General features: G+C 39.1%; 1 long non-coding RNA gene across 1 annotated transcript; it reads left to right on the top strand.

The window, feature by feature from the left end:
* Positions 1-659: 659 nt before the first annotated feature.
* On the top strand, positions 660-18,761 carry LOC125692319 (uncharacterized). The gene is made up of 3 exons (XR_007376588.1): positions 660-687; positions 10,887-10,988; positions 17,355-18,761. It is a non-coding gene; the product is annotated as an uncharacterized LOC125692319 (long non-coding RNA).
* Positions 18,762-19,251: the final 490 nt, after the last annotated feature.

Below are 19,251 nucleotides of genomic sequence, written 5' to 3'. Positions count from 1 at the left end.
CCTTCTCTTACCCATGAGAAAAACATGAAGTTGCTACATGTGGGATCCTCAGCTATCAGCATCTGCTTGCGCTTTCCTCAACCATTCGTATCATACTTCACAGAGTTCTGGAAATGAGATTCATCTACTGGGAATGTGAGAACAAGGGGGAAAAGGCTGGCGTCCCACTGTAAGATGTTTCAGTCAGTTTTTGCAATATCAGAAGAGTGAATTTTCCCATTACCACATAAAGACACCAGGACAGCACAGCACGCACACTATACCCAGTGGTGTAAGTGTCCCCCAGCTCCCCAGCTTCTCCCTACCATGTGGGCTGAAACACACAGCCACAGCAAGCAGGGAATGGTAGATAGCCCATCTACCCTTACTGCTGATGGAAATGACACTGGGAGTCACACCAAGAGGTCCTTTTCTCTATTCCCACTTGTATCTTATCTCTTCTGAAGCAACAAAAGACAGATAGCAGAGGGTAGTCCTGTGCAGATATGAATGGTGTGGCAGAAATGCTAAGTCATGGCCTGAAGCAGTGATTGAGCACCTGGTGGGAATGCAGGGCCAACCCAGGGGAGCTCAGGTGCATGCAATGGATGCAACAGGATCCACCTGTTCCCAGACCTCATTTAAGGGTCGGCAGTGGAGGCAAAAGTATTTTGCAAGAGATTCCTGTGTATCTGAGATTTACTAAAGGTAAGCTGCTTTTTTCTCCCAATGCTCTTACGTTTGTACTTATCCTCATTTGCCATAGCTGTAGACTTTGCCACCCTCCTATTATTGTTGTATTTTTTATCATGTTATAGCACTACAAATGGCAAGCAATAAGGCGGGAGCCAATTTCTTCTCTTCCTCAGTCCCAGCTCTGACCCTGAAGTGTCGTGCTGCATATCTCCCGCTCCTATTTATGTTCATCTACCATAAAACGTGGATAGTGCTTATTTAGCTCCTCTTAGTCATGTTGTGAGTACTGTTTATGAGAGCGTTACGCTGTCTTGAAAACTATATTCTCTGCATTACTGTTCTAATGTTGTGCTAGAGATCAATGACATTGATAAACTGTTTTACCTTACCATGAAGTTGTGTGTTGGACTGGCACATGGCTCAGCATGCCACTTGGAGAGCTCCAAGTTCTCCTCTTTTTTTGTGACGTGGCCAGAGCGAGAGTTCTTACTCTGTTTGTTGAATTGTCTGCTGGAAATGTGCAATCAATGTATTTGCTCTAGACACTATTTCCAGTGAAAATAACTGCTCATGAGGCCACACCTCACACTTCGTAGTGAGATAAGTGGTTAACCATTGTCTTAACTAAAGTTCAGTATAAAACTGATAAAGCCACTAAGTTAACTGATTGATAACTTAATTAACTCTTTATGTGCCAATCGTCCTGGAATACTTACAAGTGAACAACATCCTATGTCCACCTCAAATACACACCTTTCCAGCTGTTTTTGAATGGTTATTGAGTAAAATTCTTGCCAGCGTTATGCACACTGTATCAGCCTTAAAGCCCTACATTTGCCTGTCCTTGTGAGCTGTGCAGGCATATGCAACCTAATCCTCCCCATAACTTTGTCAATTCAGGCACTGTTGGTGCTTGGCCTTTTGAAGAAGCCTTGCAGTCAGCTTTGTGTGAATGTATTATTGTCTTGCGCTTCTTGGTTTCTTTTCTTTCAAGTAAGAAAAACATATATCAGTCATGATATGAACTGAGTGCTGAGGGAGGAAAGACATGGATATCCCTGCCCAGCTGAGTCCTGCAAGTTCTGAAGATTGCTCCTTCTGTGCACAAAAAGGAAAATGTGGGGCTTTTGCTTTCTTTTCTAATATAGTGTAATCTTGGATCTGTAGTAAGTCCCACAACCTTAAGGCATTCACTGCAAAGTGAAGTTATTTGATAAATTTGTCTTGTTGAGTAATCAACATCTTGCCCCTGGGCTACATAGTATTTACCTTTACAAAATGCACACTGCACAGGTGATCCTGAGTCCTTGCATTTGCTATCAATATATGGCTTTTATCTTCTACAAGGCTGAAATCTGACTGAATCTTTCAAACTCCAAGTGTGATGGCAAATTTCATTGTAAGGAGTTCCCAGACAGTGTAGTTATGGTTTATTGTTTCAGTTAGTGAATGTTTAAAAAAGCAGCTGTCTCTTAAAAACATATCATAAAATGTGACATATGCGCATGAACTGTAAATAGATAGAAATAATACTTGTACTAGTAGATCCAGTCCTAGGCAAGTATCAGTTCCTTGTTTAGTTGCAGACTTTCTGTCTGCATGTGAGCGAATGAATTAATCTTCTCTGTAGCTCATTTCTCTTTAAGAACAATCAGCAGAACCAAATGCCCCTTTTCAGAGTATGAGCTGAGTAGCTCTGAAATCCCTGGCATAGTAACCCCTGCTCCAAGGAGGACTTGAGCAGGACCAAAGTAAATAGCCAGCAGTGATTTCACAGGTTGCCAGCCTAGTGTGACTCATGCGATCTTTAACGAAAGAGAGGATTTCCAGCCAACCTATGATTGAACTGTTACCCATTTACACCAGAGAGCCCAGAGGCTCAAGTTGAGGCATGCCTTGGTTAGCAGCATTTCATTTCACAGAATCATAGAGTCATTGAGGTTGGAAAAGACGTCTAAGATCACCTAGTCCAACTGTCCACCTAAGACCAATATTGCCCACTAACTGATTTTCCTTGGTGCTGCATCTACACGTTTCTTGAATGTTTCCAGGGAAAGTGACATCATCAGCTCCCTGGGCAGCACGTTTCAATGCCACACTGCTCTTTAAGGTAACATTTTTCCTAATGTCCTAACTGAACCTCCTCTGGCATGGCTTAAGGCCATTTCCTCTCATCTTTCCTAGTTAGGTAACTCACTGTCCTTTAAAGCCATCACTGTCCAAACGGCCAAATGAGAACCTCAAAGCTGGGATTTGCTTGAGGGCCACAGACTGAAGCTGCTTTTGTTGCTCTTCAAGTTTCTAGCTATCTTTTTTTTCATGGTCTAGCAGTTAATACTGATAATCATGCATTGCTAGCAGTTAGATGCAGCTCTTGTTTGTCACTCACTGGTGTTATATCTTATAATTCAAATGCAGGGACTCTTTCCCTCATTTCCCCACCCACATCTAGGAAGCATCTGAAAACCTTCATGTTTCTGTGAGGAGATGCAGTAAAGCCTTGTGCTTTTCTGCGGACTTCTTCTTGCTGATCTGGTCATCTTGTCATCAGTATAGGGAAAAAAAAGGCTCATTTTCAAGGAGAGTGAAAAATGGATATTTGCATTTATGAAGGACTCATCTCTCTGTGAGTTACTGGTACCTTAACTATCATGACAGTGGCTACCTAGCAACCATTCCTTTCCACTCAAGCCAACTTCACTTACAGATAGTTGTGTTTCTGATAGTGTGGGGAAAAGGAGGCCTTAACAATATTAATTCACTCAGACACTACAAGCTAAAGCATCTTCTTTTGGAGAATTTGAAACAATATTTCATTAGCCAAGTGAAGAAACACCAGTGACGTGGTCATGTGTCGTGGAAGGTTTAAGCTCACCATGTAGAACTACTTTTTCCCAGGTTATAGTGTGCAAGAAATACTACATATTAGTAAAAGTAAAATAAAAACAAGTAAACAAACACAAACTGAAAAAAGAAAGACCTTTACACTTCTTAAGGAAGAAAGTCCTCTTCCTAGTAACGCACAGTAGAAAATAACCCCCACCAGTGAGTGACTTGTGGGTTTACCTTGACATAAGCTTTAAATTTATGTACCTAATGCCAGTTACTTTTCGCCCAGAAGACAGGGTGGAGTTTTACTGTGCTTGAGATTTGTAGACAGAAGCAATCCAAGGCAATAAGTAAGTTGGTTTTTTTCTCCCTCCTGTCTGAAGGCATTTAGCTTAACCTTGTAAAGCTATGTAATTGTTCTGATTGTTTGTCTTTTAGATCATTTCTCTTCCTCATCCCATTCATGATCAGCAAAATTAAGCAGAAGCTATAATTCACTGTGTGGAGCTATCTAACCCATCCCTTCTGCAGATGATAAAGTGCAAAACCTAGCAAATGCATTTTCCACTCATATTCACATGGCAACACTGTTGCTTATTCATGAGGGATAAAATATCCTTCCAAAAATGTTTAAATACTGCTCTGTATTTCTCCCTGATCACAGGGTCACATAGCTCTTCTCCCTGGCTTTGTCCCAGCATTCAGACTATTGTACTAGGTTTTCAGTTCTTTCAGTCTCATCAGTGTTGTCCCACTAGCTTGTAGATTCTCAGACCACTTGCTGATTGACCTTCACAAAATTTCTCTGAAGTAACAAACTGTTCCTACTTCAATTTAACTTGTGAGAAACAAGGCACTACATTATTAGAGTATTATGGAGAATTGAGTGAATTTCCAGATTCTGCCAGTATTGCATACTGATTAAAATGACTTGGAATGGTCAGATGGGATTTGGCCAACTATTAGCAAGACTGAAATACAGGCAGTCAGTAGGCAAATAAAAGGAAGGAAGGGGAAGCTCTTACCATAAAGGTAGATATAACAACAAACAAAGACATGCAGCTGAATAAGAGACGATACAGAGAATTACTGAGTGAAGTTGAGTACCTAGTATTTCTGAATATCAGACAACTTATTCAGGGTATTAGAGATATGAGTTCCACTTCCGGCTCCTACAGAAATCTGAAGATTTATGTCCATAGTTTAATAAGTACGTAGTAAAAGAAGGGTCCATGTGTAATGTAGCCCCACATTAATTGAGCAGATTCTTAATGTGCTCTGAGCAGGATTCAGAGTCTTGGGGAGAGGCCAGCCCTTAAGAACACGAGCTAGCTGAGGAGGACCACTCACTTTTGAAGTCTCGGTCATTGCAAGAGGAGACTTGCCAGCGAGTTATCCAGAATCTCCCATGTTTTTGTCTGCTGGAGGCAGACTGAGGGATTCCCACTGAAGGGCACTAAATTCACCGCTTTTCATAGTTGATTGACTAATTAAGGAGGCTAGAGAGAGCACTAGCAGCTACTGCTTTGGGGTTTTTGTTTTGCCTTATGGGATTTTTGGTTGTATTATGTTGGTTTGACTTTTTTGTTTGTTTTGGTTTTTATTTGTGAGGTGCCTGTTGCTTCAGTGTTTGAGGCACGCCCTTAGAAAATGTCAAATAAATGCCACTCCCTGATACTGACTGCTCTTGGACACGACATAGGCAGAAGCTGCTCAGACCAAGTCCACTGTGGGTTTGCAGGAGGAGTAAATGCAGGTATCTTGGCTGTCTTAACAATAGAAAACCACGTGTACATAAAGCCTTAAGTTGGTTCCACTTTCAGGTGAACACTAAAAATAAAAGACGGTTTTGGATAGTAATGTTTACAGTTAGAATTAATCCTGCTGCGAGCACTAAGGTCTTGGTCAAGACATAGATTTCACAACTGATCCTATAGAGCCAAATGTGTCACTGCCGTAAGCCTGCAAACATCAGTCAAGCTTCATCAGAAACTATGGCTCTATTTCTGTACCGTGTTCTGCAAAAAGGACCAATACCTCACATTTGCCACCCCTATTGCTTTCATTGGATCTGGAATTAAATGCTTCAGGTAAAAGAAAAAAAAAAAAACGAGGAGAAGAGCAGGTTAAAGACTAATGTGGCTTGCACTTAACGTGTAAAAGTGGGATAATACCATTTCGTAACTCATGGGAGAGCTGACGTTTGCGAAGCATTTTGCAGATGTCGGAAGAATTATAATGGTCATTAATTAGAAAATCACAATTCAGCTTATGCTTTGATTCTAGGCAGATTTCATCCTCTACCCTTTCTACTAAAACTGATGAAGTGCAATTTCATTTATCTTCGTTGTCTGCAGTTTTGAAGTAATGGGAAAAGTTCACAGCGTAAGCTTTGAGGTGTCTTCCTGTTATCAAGGGTTCCTATGAAGTATATTAAATTGATTCAGGCGTATTAGTTTATCAAAAGAGCGTAATCCTATTATTTAGCTTTCAAGGGGAAGTAGCAACTATCTCAGTAATTAGTGTTTCCTTGCTGGTACCCCCAGAACAAGCAAGTTTTCCATGGTCCAAAATAATTGGTAATGGCTGGATAAAAGCCTGTAGATATCAGTGCTACCAACTAATAAATTTAATAGAAAAAACAAGAAAAAGTATGGAGTGAAAAACTTCCCATTTCTTGGTGAAAGAATATGAATTTACCAGCTTACAAGAACACATATACATGTTCTACATAGTACAAATGTAGAAATAAAAAGTAACAGGTTTCAGAAGATTTCTAAAATATACAGACATAACATCTGAATCAACAAATTAATGCATCGAAGTAAGACAAAACCAGTTTTGACAAGTTGGCCATCTTCCCCATGTAATGTATTAAAAAGGGTATAAATACCTCTGCGTGGGGATGCAGGAGAGGTTTAGCTGCCTGAGGATCCCTCATACCCTTGCAATATGCAGCTTCTTGGCCATTCTTCAGGCACAATTGCTAGTAGTGACAGCAAATGGGCAGAAGGTGTTTAGAGGGAGAGTTTGGCCAGGCCATGCTGCTCTATGGGCATATGTAGGTATAGAGGAGGAAGGTGGAGGTGTCTGCTCTTTGATGTATGATGTCTTGATGTGCTTCATTCCCAGTGGATGAAGGGAACGCAGTCCAATGTGGGAAAGGTGAGCAGGACTAATGGAGCAGGCACAGCTAGTCCAAGTCAGCTGTGCACAGGGAGAGGCTGGTGACACAAGGGGGAAAGACATCTGGTGACTCCCATGGGTTTTTATCCATACTGGGAAGTGCAGTGAGGCAGAAAGATTTTAGAAGTTTGTTTCATTAACTTTGCGTAGATTCTTGAGACATTTCTAGTACAGTAGTCCTGTCAACTTCAGTGAATCTTTGATTTATGCCACCTAGGGATTTATGCTGTTGCTGGAGGTGTTTCTAAAGTGCCTATATTTTTGTTACACTAGCAAGTTAGAGTTATTCTGATACTCACACTATTGGTTATTACAGACTGTCATCAGCCCTTCAGTCAGCTGGCTGCGATTCATGAAAGAAAATCACGGCTAATTAAACATTCATCTAATTATTCTTGCCAGAAACAAGTGAAATATGCAACCAATATGTTCCACAACAGTTTCATAAGAGTACCAGTAGGATTTGTGGAGACAGATTACTGAATGCACAGGGAAGCTTTTCAGCATGTTACATGAGAAAAGGATCCATCCCCACCTTTTAACTGCCTGTCGAACATTTCAAGCAGTATTTAGTGTCAAACTAGATTTTGGAGCAAGGCACATTAATGACTACAGTAATTGCTCTTTGGGAGAACAGATTTGAGTGACAACACTTTCTCTAACCTCCAGGGTCTTACTTTCCCATGAACAGCTTAACGTTTAAACAAACTGATTTCTCAATAATTTATGAGGGGGGGGGGGGGGGGGAAAATCCCTGCAGAGGCTCACGTAACTATTTTTCAGTATGTAATTAAAAAAGAGATCTAGCGTAACATTTTTCTGCGGTGTGTCACTGCATTGCTCGTCTGCTCCATGCATGCATATGCATCTAAATAGTAGGATGTTGACCCCTACAGATTGACTTCAAAATGCCTACAGCTTATCGTTCTCCCCATGTCTGAGAGTATAAATCTAATTACCACGTGCCTGGAATATTTGTGTAAGTCCCGTGTATTTCCTTCTTGCCCTAAATTACCTCAGCTTACTAAGTCTTGAATAAGTAGTAGCTAGGGATTTTCTTCCCAATGCATGGAGATGTGAGATGCAAATTGCTTATAGATGCATTTGATTGAGAACAGTTGAACTTCTCCGGAATTAAAAACTGGTTTTGCTGAACAGAGAAACAGAAATGAGTTTTAGCAACGTTTGCCTCATTGAAAGCACAAGTATTTAAGGATGAATACATGTTTCTGTACTTTAAATTCATCCCCGAAAATCTGGCCTTTAAATATTTTGTTTAATGTGTAACCTAGAGCCACTAATAGATGAGTTACAAGAAGATGCATAGCTTCTTCATAAGAAAGAATGCCATTAATATGTTTACAATAGTAGTAAATATTTCTGTTAATAAACCTTCTCAATCTGAGAAAAATGTGGCATGAATTCTAAGAAAGAAAGTAGCACATTGTGATTATTTCTAGGCTGTTCAAATATGTGGTGAATGCCTGGAGATTCAGCAGGATACTTCTGATACCATCACATCTGCAGGTTATTGGGTTCTGGCATGCTACTTCTCTGTAATTATTTATTAAAAGACCAAAAATGAATGTTTCAAAAGGATTTTTCAGGAAGGTTGAAGTTTTGCTTTGTTTCCCAACTCTGCCAAAGCTTTCATGTGCAGGAAATTTAGAACCATGCTGGTTAAAGCAGGAAGGTGTTGATCTCCCTTTGAAATCAAGACTTTCAGATGTTTCTTATGAAATCAGTGGGAAGTACACATCTAAAAAACTTCAAAAATCTAGCCTCTATGCTCTCTAGAATATCCTTTTGTTTGAAGCAAACAGTGTAGTACCAGATATAGCTTGGCAGTTCAGTGTAAATTGATTATTTCTTGGGGATTTCTTCAAGCCATATTGATTTTTTTTCGTAGATGCTTCAAGCTCTACTTTCAGGAAATGTGAAATATTCCAATTCTTCACCAAAAATACTTATTTTTCTAACGCAGAGAACTGACTCTTTAATACCAAACAGAATGTGTTTCCTATTTACCAGAAAGTGGTAATTCAGTGATTGTAGCTGAGAAAAAATTTTGGACTCAAGGAAATGTTGAGTAGCTATGGATGCTGCCGTTGTTTTGCACGTAGTAAATATATGTTTTCTTTCATTCATGGCAGTTGTGCTAAGATGTGAGACTCAGGTACTTCCTTCTTTGATCACAGTATGGCCAGAACGTTATTAATATATTTCTGTGCTGTATTTCGTGATTCCTGAATGCCACCAGCAAAGTACCCGCTTTCTCATTCTGAAAAAAATATGGTCAATTTAGTTTTGTTTTCAGTTATCATAAACAAAGATTACCTCTGACCTTAAACCACAAATCATGCTCGTCTTCCCACAGTGATCAGATTAGTCATATCACATCTGTAGTCATCTTTCTCTCTTGATTTCTTTATTATCATTTTATTGGCTTTAAGATCCTGCGAAACCACGCAGGCTTCCTTTCCAAACCTGCCTACTAGTGCTCCCATAAGCTGGGGGAATGTTTTAGCAAGCTCTGACCACAGGAGAATGGAAACTTAGAAACTGCTGCTGTGGCCACGTGCTTCCGTGGTTGCAGCAAAGCACCACAGCATCACGCCCAGCACCCATATATGTGAAATACAGAACACTAATTTTACAGCCAAGCCCTATATTTAGCGTTTTAGCTTGCTATCTCAAGACACATCTCTCTGCTCGGCTACATGTAAGGTGGTTTTGAGGTTTTTTTTTTTTTTTTACAAGCTCTTTTGATGTGCCTATGTGCTGCCTGAATAGGCCAGGAACTTCAGATTTTTGCTTCTATTTTGGGGACCAGTTGGCTGAATACTCACTTTGCAGCATCTAAACATATGGGCATCTACATTCTTTATCAGATGTAACCGAGAGTACCACGGACCATTAAGGCTATTAGTTTGTGCTAACTGTTCATTTTACATTATTTTTAATACTGCAAAATAGGGTTTAAAATTTGTTTGCATACTGAAAGCAAACTATTGTTATGTTGTGCTGCCAGAGTAAAATTTGCCTGCATGCACTTTTCCTCTTCTTTTCAAAGAAGCTGTCTAAAAACAAATGCCTTGTCTCTGCGTACCATCCAGTGACTATAACTAAACATGTATGTAGCACTGTCTAAAATGTTCTGCAAAGCCTGGAGATGGAATTTCACATGCACAACTTACGTCAGCAATCTTATTTTTCTCTCACAGTGGAGATCTTAAAATGCTTTAGCCCAAGCTTCCCCCCCCAAAAAACACCTTTGATGGAATTTGAAATCAAAACTCCTTTTCCTCATTCCTTCTTTTCTGGAAATTGGTCCAAATTTTCAGCTCGGTTTACTTAAGTCTGCAGTCACATCATCCAATTTGTAGTTCCCTGGCTCCTGTTTGCTTGGAAAAGGAGGAAGTGGTGAGTTAGGGCCACATCCTGAGTTGTTGTAGGGCTGGCAGAGTAGCAGAAGGTTGATCCTGAGCACGTCCCAGGTGCCTGACCTCACAGGAAGTCCGTCTACTCCTAAGATATACTGATGATCTGTTTGTAAATATAGCACACATACTGGGCCACAGTGACACCTACAAATCGAACTCAAATCAAGTGTATCTGGGGGCCTATAGTCAGGATCAAAGAAGATCAATATATGCTGAACCTTTTGCCACCTCTGAAGGATTTCAAGAAATGATGTAGATGTAAATGTAAACATTTAAAATGTTTATTGCTCATTGCTTGGGGCATCTGTTTAGAGATGGGAAGCTTACCTTTGAATGCCCGGAGACTGAGAACAGATTAAAGTATGTTTGAGCTAAGTGAAAGCCACCTGCTAACACCTCTACATGAAATGACTTTCTGCAGGCGGCAGTCCTCTACAACATGGTCCAATGAGCACTGAGGTCAGTTGGTCAAATGTGAGCCAAGGCTAAATGGGGCCGGTCTGATCTGACCCAGCTGCGTGGACTGCCCCCACAGCTTCTGAAAATGTAAGGATTAAAGGCAAAGATGTACATCCAAGGAAAAATTTCCTGCTGCACTGGGTAACCAGAAAAAATCTTCACTGCTTCAGCATACTACTGACATAAATTACATTTTCGGGGAACAGCTGCACTGGGTGTGAATTAAAACAGGGTTTTTTTTCACTTACACCTGTTACTTTGAAATGACAATGACTGTCAATCCTTGCACTTTAGGGCAAAAAATGAAGTCAGAAAAAAAAATTCCCTGAGGATGGAAGATTTGAAAAGGCACCAAAGAGTAATTTTGCCTTCTGCTGAAAGACCTGTAATGTCAAGGTAAGAGATTTGACCAGTCGCTGTTGTGTTGGATAAAGATTCCTACAGAAATAATGACTACAGAATTAATGAGAGATGATGGGTGCACACCAATGAGAATGAGAACATGTGGGTAGGTTATAATATGCAATATATAATTGCTGTCACACGAGAACAGAAATTTGATGGTTATTACAGTTTTTTCATATTTATTACAATTATTTGATATTTGATGGTTATTACAATTTTTAGATAATGTTTGAGAGCAAGGTATTTCTTCTCATTATGAATTGCTTGTGTTTTTGTACCTGGGTCAAGAGCTCTGCAGTCTCTTACGTGCTAATTAAGCATGTTTTCATCCAGAAATATGCCATGCAAAAATTCTTCTGTGAGTCCACCAACCTGAGTAACTGTGATAATTTGACAAAAGTAAGAATTGATGTAACAGATCCTGACATGCAGTAAGTTGCTCCAGCAGAGGGATAGGGTATAGCAGGATACTCCATCAGCTCTATCAAAATGGTCACCAGTTGCCTCACGCACCTGTGGCTTCCAAAGCAGTAACAGTTGAGCACAGAAGGAAATCAATAATACAATAAGCGTTAGAGGATAGTTTGGAACCGGAATCTCTGGTATGTCAACATGCAACAACTTAATTAGATTTCATTCACAAGTAAGTACCTCAGAGCTCTGTAGTTGGGCAAAATGCCTACAAAAGCTAAGAGGAAAGCATCAAACTCTTTAGCGTAAGGTGGCAAATGCAGTTTGTTTGTTTGTTTGTTTTTTAATAAGCCCATAAATACCCCTGCCAAGCTCAGAAAAAATGCAGAGGAGGTTATTCCCTTCTTCCTACAAATTCATTCTTCAGTTGAATTATACGCTTCCTACTTAAAAGTAGCCACTGCTCCCAGAAATATGGAGCTATATCTGACTGATAACCTTTTCATTCTGCGATTAAGAAAAGGGAGGAAGTTTGCCTTGGACCAGATGCAGCAACCTTAAATTCCTTTTACTTTATTCATCGTGCCGTATACTGTGATATAGAAAGGGTGTTATGAAGCTTTTCCAAGTGATCGTTATAGATGCACCAGAGACACTTAAAATGTAACTTTAACTTTTTTTTAACTTTATAGCAGATGAAGATGCACCCTGCAGTGTGTGCTCCTGTGTGGGGATGGGAGAAGGACAGTGCATGTGCAAGCACAGATTTCTGGTTTTATCCACTTGTTTATTTGTAGAGATTTCTTATTCCAACCCATGTGAAGTGAAAGCTCTTTCAAAGCTCTCTTTAAAAGTTTAAACTTTTGGAGAGACACTCGAAAGGTTTGCAAATAACCTTTAAGATGTCTATGCCCCATAAAAGAGATTTGACTAATTCCGAAGTAACCCATAGTCTAATAAAACGTAAACCAACTTGGAGACCAACTCAGAAATTATTCTAGCGGCAGCTCTTGAAAATCAGGAATGTTCTAGGATGAGGAAAAGTAGCAGTTTGATAATAGTAGTGCATGTCTTTTGACCCATTGACCCATGTATTAAAGCCTTTGTATTATTTAGTCCTTATTACTAAGGCTGCTTTCACTCAGTTCAAGGTGTCTCATAACCCATAAATCCCACCCTTAGACTTAAAAAACTGAATTAGCTTTCAGCTTACAAAGTAAAGGTCTAGTGAAACACCTTTTTGATGATGTAATAAATGAAAGTGATATTTCATCTGGTGGTTTAATACTTAGAAGTACTTTTAACTTGCAAAATGGAGGAAAAAAAAACAGTAGAACAAATTCTTAAGTTTAAGACAGAAAATAAACTGTAGAGTTTCTGAATGGATTAATCTCTTTTCATTTCACGTGGAAAGAGTTCCAGATGAGTATAAAATTGCACATTTCTCACAGCATGAATTGTTTTTACCTAACTAACTAGAAGTCTTCTAAGAGTTCTCAAGGAAAATGTATTTATCCTTAGGCAGTACACATGATTATGAAGGTCAAGCTTGTTCCTAATCTGAGTGAAATATATGTACCCTATTTAGCAGATGCGAGTACAAGTATACCCATACAAGAAGAGTGAGTGAGAAAAGCAATTATAATTGCTGTTCCCCAAATATATATCATGAATTCTCAGATTTTCATATTATACTTCTACATTTCAAGAACAAACCTTCATAGGACGTAGGGGGGGGGGGGGGGGGGGGGAAGAAAGTTTCTGCTTCCAACAGGACATTTTGCTTGTTTAAATGTTAAAGTACTTTAGAACTTCCTTATTGAATTGCAGTTAGCTTGTGATCTTTCCGAAATGTATAGTAATTCAAAAAAGCAAATTTTATTCTAAGCGAAGTTGGACAGCAAAATTTTGCTCTTGACGGAACACTTTGGATGCCGGTGTATAGCATAAATCTGTCAATGGAAGTTGAATCTGATGACAGATATTTGTATTTTCATCTTCCATTTACAGATCTACAAGCAACATATCTAAATAGTCCGATACAGAGTGAATAGTCTGATCTTTGAACATTAGGGAGCTTTTGTATTCAAACATTATTAAGAAAGATAGCTTCATAGAAGGGTATTACAGTGAGTTATACATACTAAGGAGACAATTGATTTCCTCTGATCACTAGTTCAAATGTTATTGAAGCAAAGCCTGTGTTTAGGTGTTTATTTAACTTCTACTTCATAGACGAACTAGATCCTTTACCATGTACGCATACAAACAAAGTAACTATCACCAATTTACTTTTTGAGGATAATGTACATGCTTTGTGCCTTCCTTGCTTGTTTTGCCCATTGTTTTTAGATGTGGCAAAGCTAGACAGAAAGTTACTGTTAATCAGAATTGCTACCCTCTATTTATAAATTAACCGTTACACATCTTGAAAAAGCAAGAAAGAAATTTTATGCATGTACTAGTGTGGCACAGCTGTCAAGGTCTGATCTGCCTTTTTTTTTTTAATTCTATTGTAGCACAGAATGAGTACAAAAATTCAATAGAAAAGAATTAAAATAAAATCATTACATTTTATACAGCAGATGATGACCGATTGTGTGGTGTCATTGAGGAGCATGAAGTGCAGTAAAGTCTAAAAGCTGTAAGAGCCCCATTAATCATTCTTACTGAAGTTATAAGAGGGTTTCTTGTAAACTCAAAATTTGTCATGCAGCTGTTAAAGCATGCCTTTCAAGATTTCAAACAGTTGCTTCATTACTGACCTTCAGAACAAGGAATTATTTCTGTGTTTATAGGGTTCGCAGCATTTATAGATGCTTACAGTGCTGTGTTAAGGAGCAGAAATAGAACGTGAGGACTTGATCTCTTTGGCTACTAGCAAAAAATTAAAGCCAGTGTTCAAAGTATAAACACCTGGAGATTGAGAAAATAATTGTTTTCCCTTTCTATTTAAAACACTGCCATTTAAAGGATTTTCTGTATTTGCCTTTGAAAGTATTATATTTCTAAGCCAAAAACACTCAGCCTAATTGAAGGGTTTCTTCAAAATGCAGGACATCAACAATACTTTCAGGCTTGTTGACGTCTTTCACTTTAGACAACAATGGCAAAGGAAACAGTTACCAAACCTGCCTTCATGGCTACTGATTGGTCATTGCTTGAGAAGAGGTTGGAAGGCATTAACACTTACCATAATCCTCAATTTTGAATGTGGAGGCTGCCAGTAGCATCTTGCCCATGCAAGAAGCATGTAAGATGTTATCCCTGACTGCTGAACTATCTGATCATCTGAAACCTTCGGAGGCTGTACAGCAGTGGTTTACAGAAGTTCTTGTCCCAAGCACCTTTTCCTCAACTAAGTCCTATTTTGAACAGTGCTCATCAAACTAGCCCTCATCCACCCACACTCTTGCTCCTGTGCTAGGGATATATGGAATATATTTGCATAGGTAGCTTAAGCTGCTAGAAACACCAGCTAATTTTCTTTCAAAATAAAACCAGTGTTGCATGTATACACTTTTTTAGAGATTATAAGACATTGCACTGTGGAGAATATCCCACTTTTTTCTGTTTGCACATGGTTACAAATGTTTTTAAAAAAGGGTCCCAGCTGAGTGCTGGGGCCAGGAATAACGATGGGATTTTTGCATTCTTTCAGTTATGTGGGATGCAGTTTTTGCCTTCTCCCATGTTATGTGCAGAAAGAAAACTTGCTCTGCAAAAACTTGTGCCTCCACTGTGCTATGGTTGCACATGCACACAAATGCACACGACACGTACTTATTTTTGTCTTATAGTTCGAACTGCTCTCCAGACAGGAATGTAGTTCACACTTCGACTTATGACTACTTAATGCTGTTCTAGTTTCATACTGAGGTAGCACATGAACATAGGCATTTTAGAACACTTTCTCAACACCTGACAGTTCTTTTACTTTTTATTGTGCATGCCCTCTTAGAAGAGTTTTTAAGGACTTTTTTGGCAAATGTTTGTTGTATGATTACTTACTGCTCCACCCCCATTAACATCAGCATTTAGGATATTTGAATTGTCCATCTCAAGACGGTTTCACAATAGAAAACATCACCAACAGAAACTTGCCTTATACCACAGTGGGTGTCGTGTCCACAGGACAGCAGACTATCTCTTTCCAATGACAAGGCATGCCATGCTCTGGCTTCTTATCCCAGGTCGCATGGCTTGGTTCTGTGTTGCTCATACTAAGTTAATAGAATCATGGAATAGTTGGAATTTGAAGGGACATCAAAGATCATCTAGTTCCAGCCTATGTGCCCTGGGCCAGGCTGCAACCCAGCTGAACAGGCTGACCTGATCAGAGCCCTGTCCAACTTGGCCTTAAGCACCTCCAGGGATGGGGCACCCACAGCCTTTCCGGGCAACCTCTTCCTTTACCTCATTACCCTCTTAGTAAAAAAAACCTCCCTGATGTCTAAGCTAAATTGACGCTCTTTTAGTTTAAAATCATTCCCCACTGTTCTATCATTATCTACCTGTGTAAATATTTCATTTGATAATTACGAAGACTGTTCTTGAGCATCAGCTTCTGTATATCCCAAACTATAATGTTTTGTTTTTTGATTTTTTTTTTTTTTTTTATTTTCTTCCTCTTCATAATAGATAATTAATAGGCATTGCAGCAAACGTATGGTAAAATGCCCATGACAGAGAACCACACTTCTTGGGAAGCAAACTCACAGCTTCAGTACCAAGCAGCAGCAGCAGCCTGTGCCCATGCTGTATTTCACAATCTGTAATTTCAGCTACATATCTATTTATTCCAATGCCGCAGCATTCCATTTCTGAATGAGTTCCCACATCATGGTGACACATGCCTAGCATTATTGCATTTTAGACAGCCATCTGTACTGATATATTCAGCCAATAATTTGCCACCAGGAAATTGGTTCCTGGGAATACATTTTTTATGCGGAGTGCATGCATGCCTGTCTGTAATTTCTAAAATCCATATATCCTTGACGTATTTTGTAGGAAGGGGAAATCCTTTTTCATCCTGAACTGGACGTAGAATATAATTCTTGATATTAATTAATGAGCAAGGGAATTTATGCCACAGTTCATCGGCAAAACATTAGCACTAGCGTAACAATTTCTGAAATAAAAAGTCGTAGCATAGAGATGCCAGTTATCTAAATATGGCAAATGGCGGGGAGGAATGTAATAGGTCTAAAGGGACATGGATCCTCTAACTGATGAAAGATATGGGCTAAAAATACACTTAAGTGCAGCTAAATATAGAATAATTACTGCAAGAAAAATAATCCAAACGTGGGTTGTAGCATCACTTGAGTGATCATACAGTACCCTGAGAAAGAAGAAAGCCAGGTAGTTATTAACAAAAAGTTGCTCAGTATGTTAATAGACCAGGTTATAAAGCCCAAAATGTAGTGAAAAATGGCCACCTAACTTTAGATCATTAAGCCCATTTCCTGTGACACTAGAACATAGCCCACCAGATGGGAGGCACATGAAATATTAAAAAGATACTAAATGTGTACTTAAACTTTGAGCAGAAAGCCAAGGGTAACCAGAGCACAGGCAGGCAGCATGCTGGGGCTGAGGAAATAAGAGTTCCTCCATTGAATAGCACGGTTCAAATTGTATGAAATGCAATGTTTATGTCTGTTAAAACAAATTTTTTTTCTTCTTCTTCTTCTGCCACGGGAGTGGTGGGAGAGTGAGAGAGAACTGAAAAGGGAAAGCCTTAAAGAACAGCTCAGTGTGCTAGGAGAGATTCTATTGCTTTAAGCTAAGAGAGATAAAGTTTTTTTTTTTTAATTATCAGAGATTTTTCTGTCTTTGCGTAGACACCAGGCTGCTAATCAGAGGCTTTCACAGCAGTTAATTCCACTTTGAGTAGGATTAGCTTTCATATTTAAATAAATAATCTCCCTGGCTTTGCAGTTTTTGTGCGACAGGAATCTTTGGAGGAGAAAATTGAAAGTACTGGGGAAAAAAGGAAGCCTCCATCCTCCACCTGCTCTGGAAGCTAAGCAGCAAAACTGGGAGAACATCTGAAAGTTCTTCCATCACCCTAGAGGAAATTGCAAAGGAAATGGTCACCCAGTCATCATAAATACAGGTTCGGTTTGTTCCTGCAGGAGATAAGGCATTCATAAGTATCTCCAATCTACTACGTCTTTCCAGACAAAACACTCCTTCGTAGTGAGGAGAGAATTTCCAAATTATCTATGAAGTGGTATACAATTATTGTTTATACTTGCTTAGAAAGAAAAAACCCTCTTTGCTAGGCTTACTTTCTTTTTCAAATTTACACAGTACTGCAAAAATGAAACAGTACATAGTGAATGTCAACCACTTATGGCACTTCAACAAATTATTTATTGTCAAGTTAAATATTTTTATGAAAAATGAACTTAAAAATTGATTTTATTTTTCTTTTCTTTCCTTCCAGTATAGACTTTTTCCTCCTGTATATTTTGAACTTCTGCAAAACACTATGACAATGTTATCAGTCCGCAGCAGTCAGAAAGTAGAAGAATTGCTGCACAATTGTTGCCTCTTAGACCATACTGATATTTTTTGTGCTATCCTTTTTTAAACCCATGAGAAGGATTTTTAAACTGGTTTGGCATTAGAAAGGATAACCTATTTCCTTGATTAATTGCAGCCTACATATAACAACAGGCTTTGAGAAGGAAATAACTTATGGTACCAATTTAAAAGGATGGCAAGATTTTGCAATAGCATTCATATCTTTGAGATATTTTTTAGAATAGCCCTGTGAAGTTAAAATAAAACACAAGCTATTGCAAGAGAACAAAACAAATTGTTAGATCAAGAGAAGTAACGAAAGCATATACATTCTCAGGAGTCATTCATCATTAACCGTAAGAGAGGGGACTGTGAACCCTTCAAACCAGCGCTTCTGTCCATGTCCCAGCTCTTGCTTCCCAGGCTCTGCTCCAGGCAAGCATTCATTTCAGATTAACCCCTCAAAAACCATCTCCCATTGCACGGTCCTGCACATCAGTGGGCATGTTAAGTAAGGGGCATTCAAGGGGGGAAAATCAGCCCTGATTCTTTCAACAGCTTTGCTGAATTTGACCAGGTTACCCAGCTTGCAGAGCTGGGACCTAATATGCATTCTTACAAAGGGTAAGATTTTCGATTTTTGTCAGCCTACTTAAGCAGACATACAAAGCTCTCCCAGCTTTTCAGCTCTCTTGGGCTGCATATGCTAAGAGAATCACACCATAGAGAAAAATTCTTTCTTACTGAAGTTCCCTTGCAAATGCTCTGGGTAAGGAACCACAGACCTGATGTCAGCTACATTTAGATTGGCTCTAAGGCCTTTTGGCATTGCTAGATTGGAAAGAAAAAAAAAAAAAAAAAAAAAGCAGACACCCATGAGCTGACTTCTAGGTTGAAATTTGTTGCATATGTTCAAGAAATACTAGTGCCATTTGCTCCCATGTACTGCAGGCAGCAGCAACAGAAATTTGACATGTCAGATAGAGGGCATGCCACTGATCTATTCAGCTTGAGATCTGAAACACGGAGTGTTACAAAGACCTGGAAAAAAAAAGAAAAAAAAAAGAAACACTAAATATGTGTGAAATGCTAGGGAAAAAAAGTGTAAGTTCTGTTTTTCTGCCCCCAGCGTCACCATTCTTTCTTTCTGATGTGAATAGCTTCCAAGAGAAAGATTTTGGACTGCAAATTTGTATGAAATGTTGGCAATTCAAAAAATAAGCCGTTGAGAGGAATGGCATAGTTTGTTTGCTTCAAAACTTCTGAAGCTTTTCTTTTGCTAGGAAGCATCAGGAGAAATTTCGTA

This window comes from Lagopus muta, chromosome 4, assembly GCF_023343835.1.
Source record: "Lagopus muta isolate bLagMut1 chromosome 4, bLagMut1 primary, whole genome shotgun sequence".
NCBI classification, from domain to species: Eukaryota; Metazoa; Chordata; class Aves; order Galliformes; family Phasianidae; genus Lagopus; species Lagopus muta.
The sequence above is the reverse complement of the archived record's forward strand: the minus strand, read 5'-3'. Positions and strand labels throughout refer to the sequence as shown.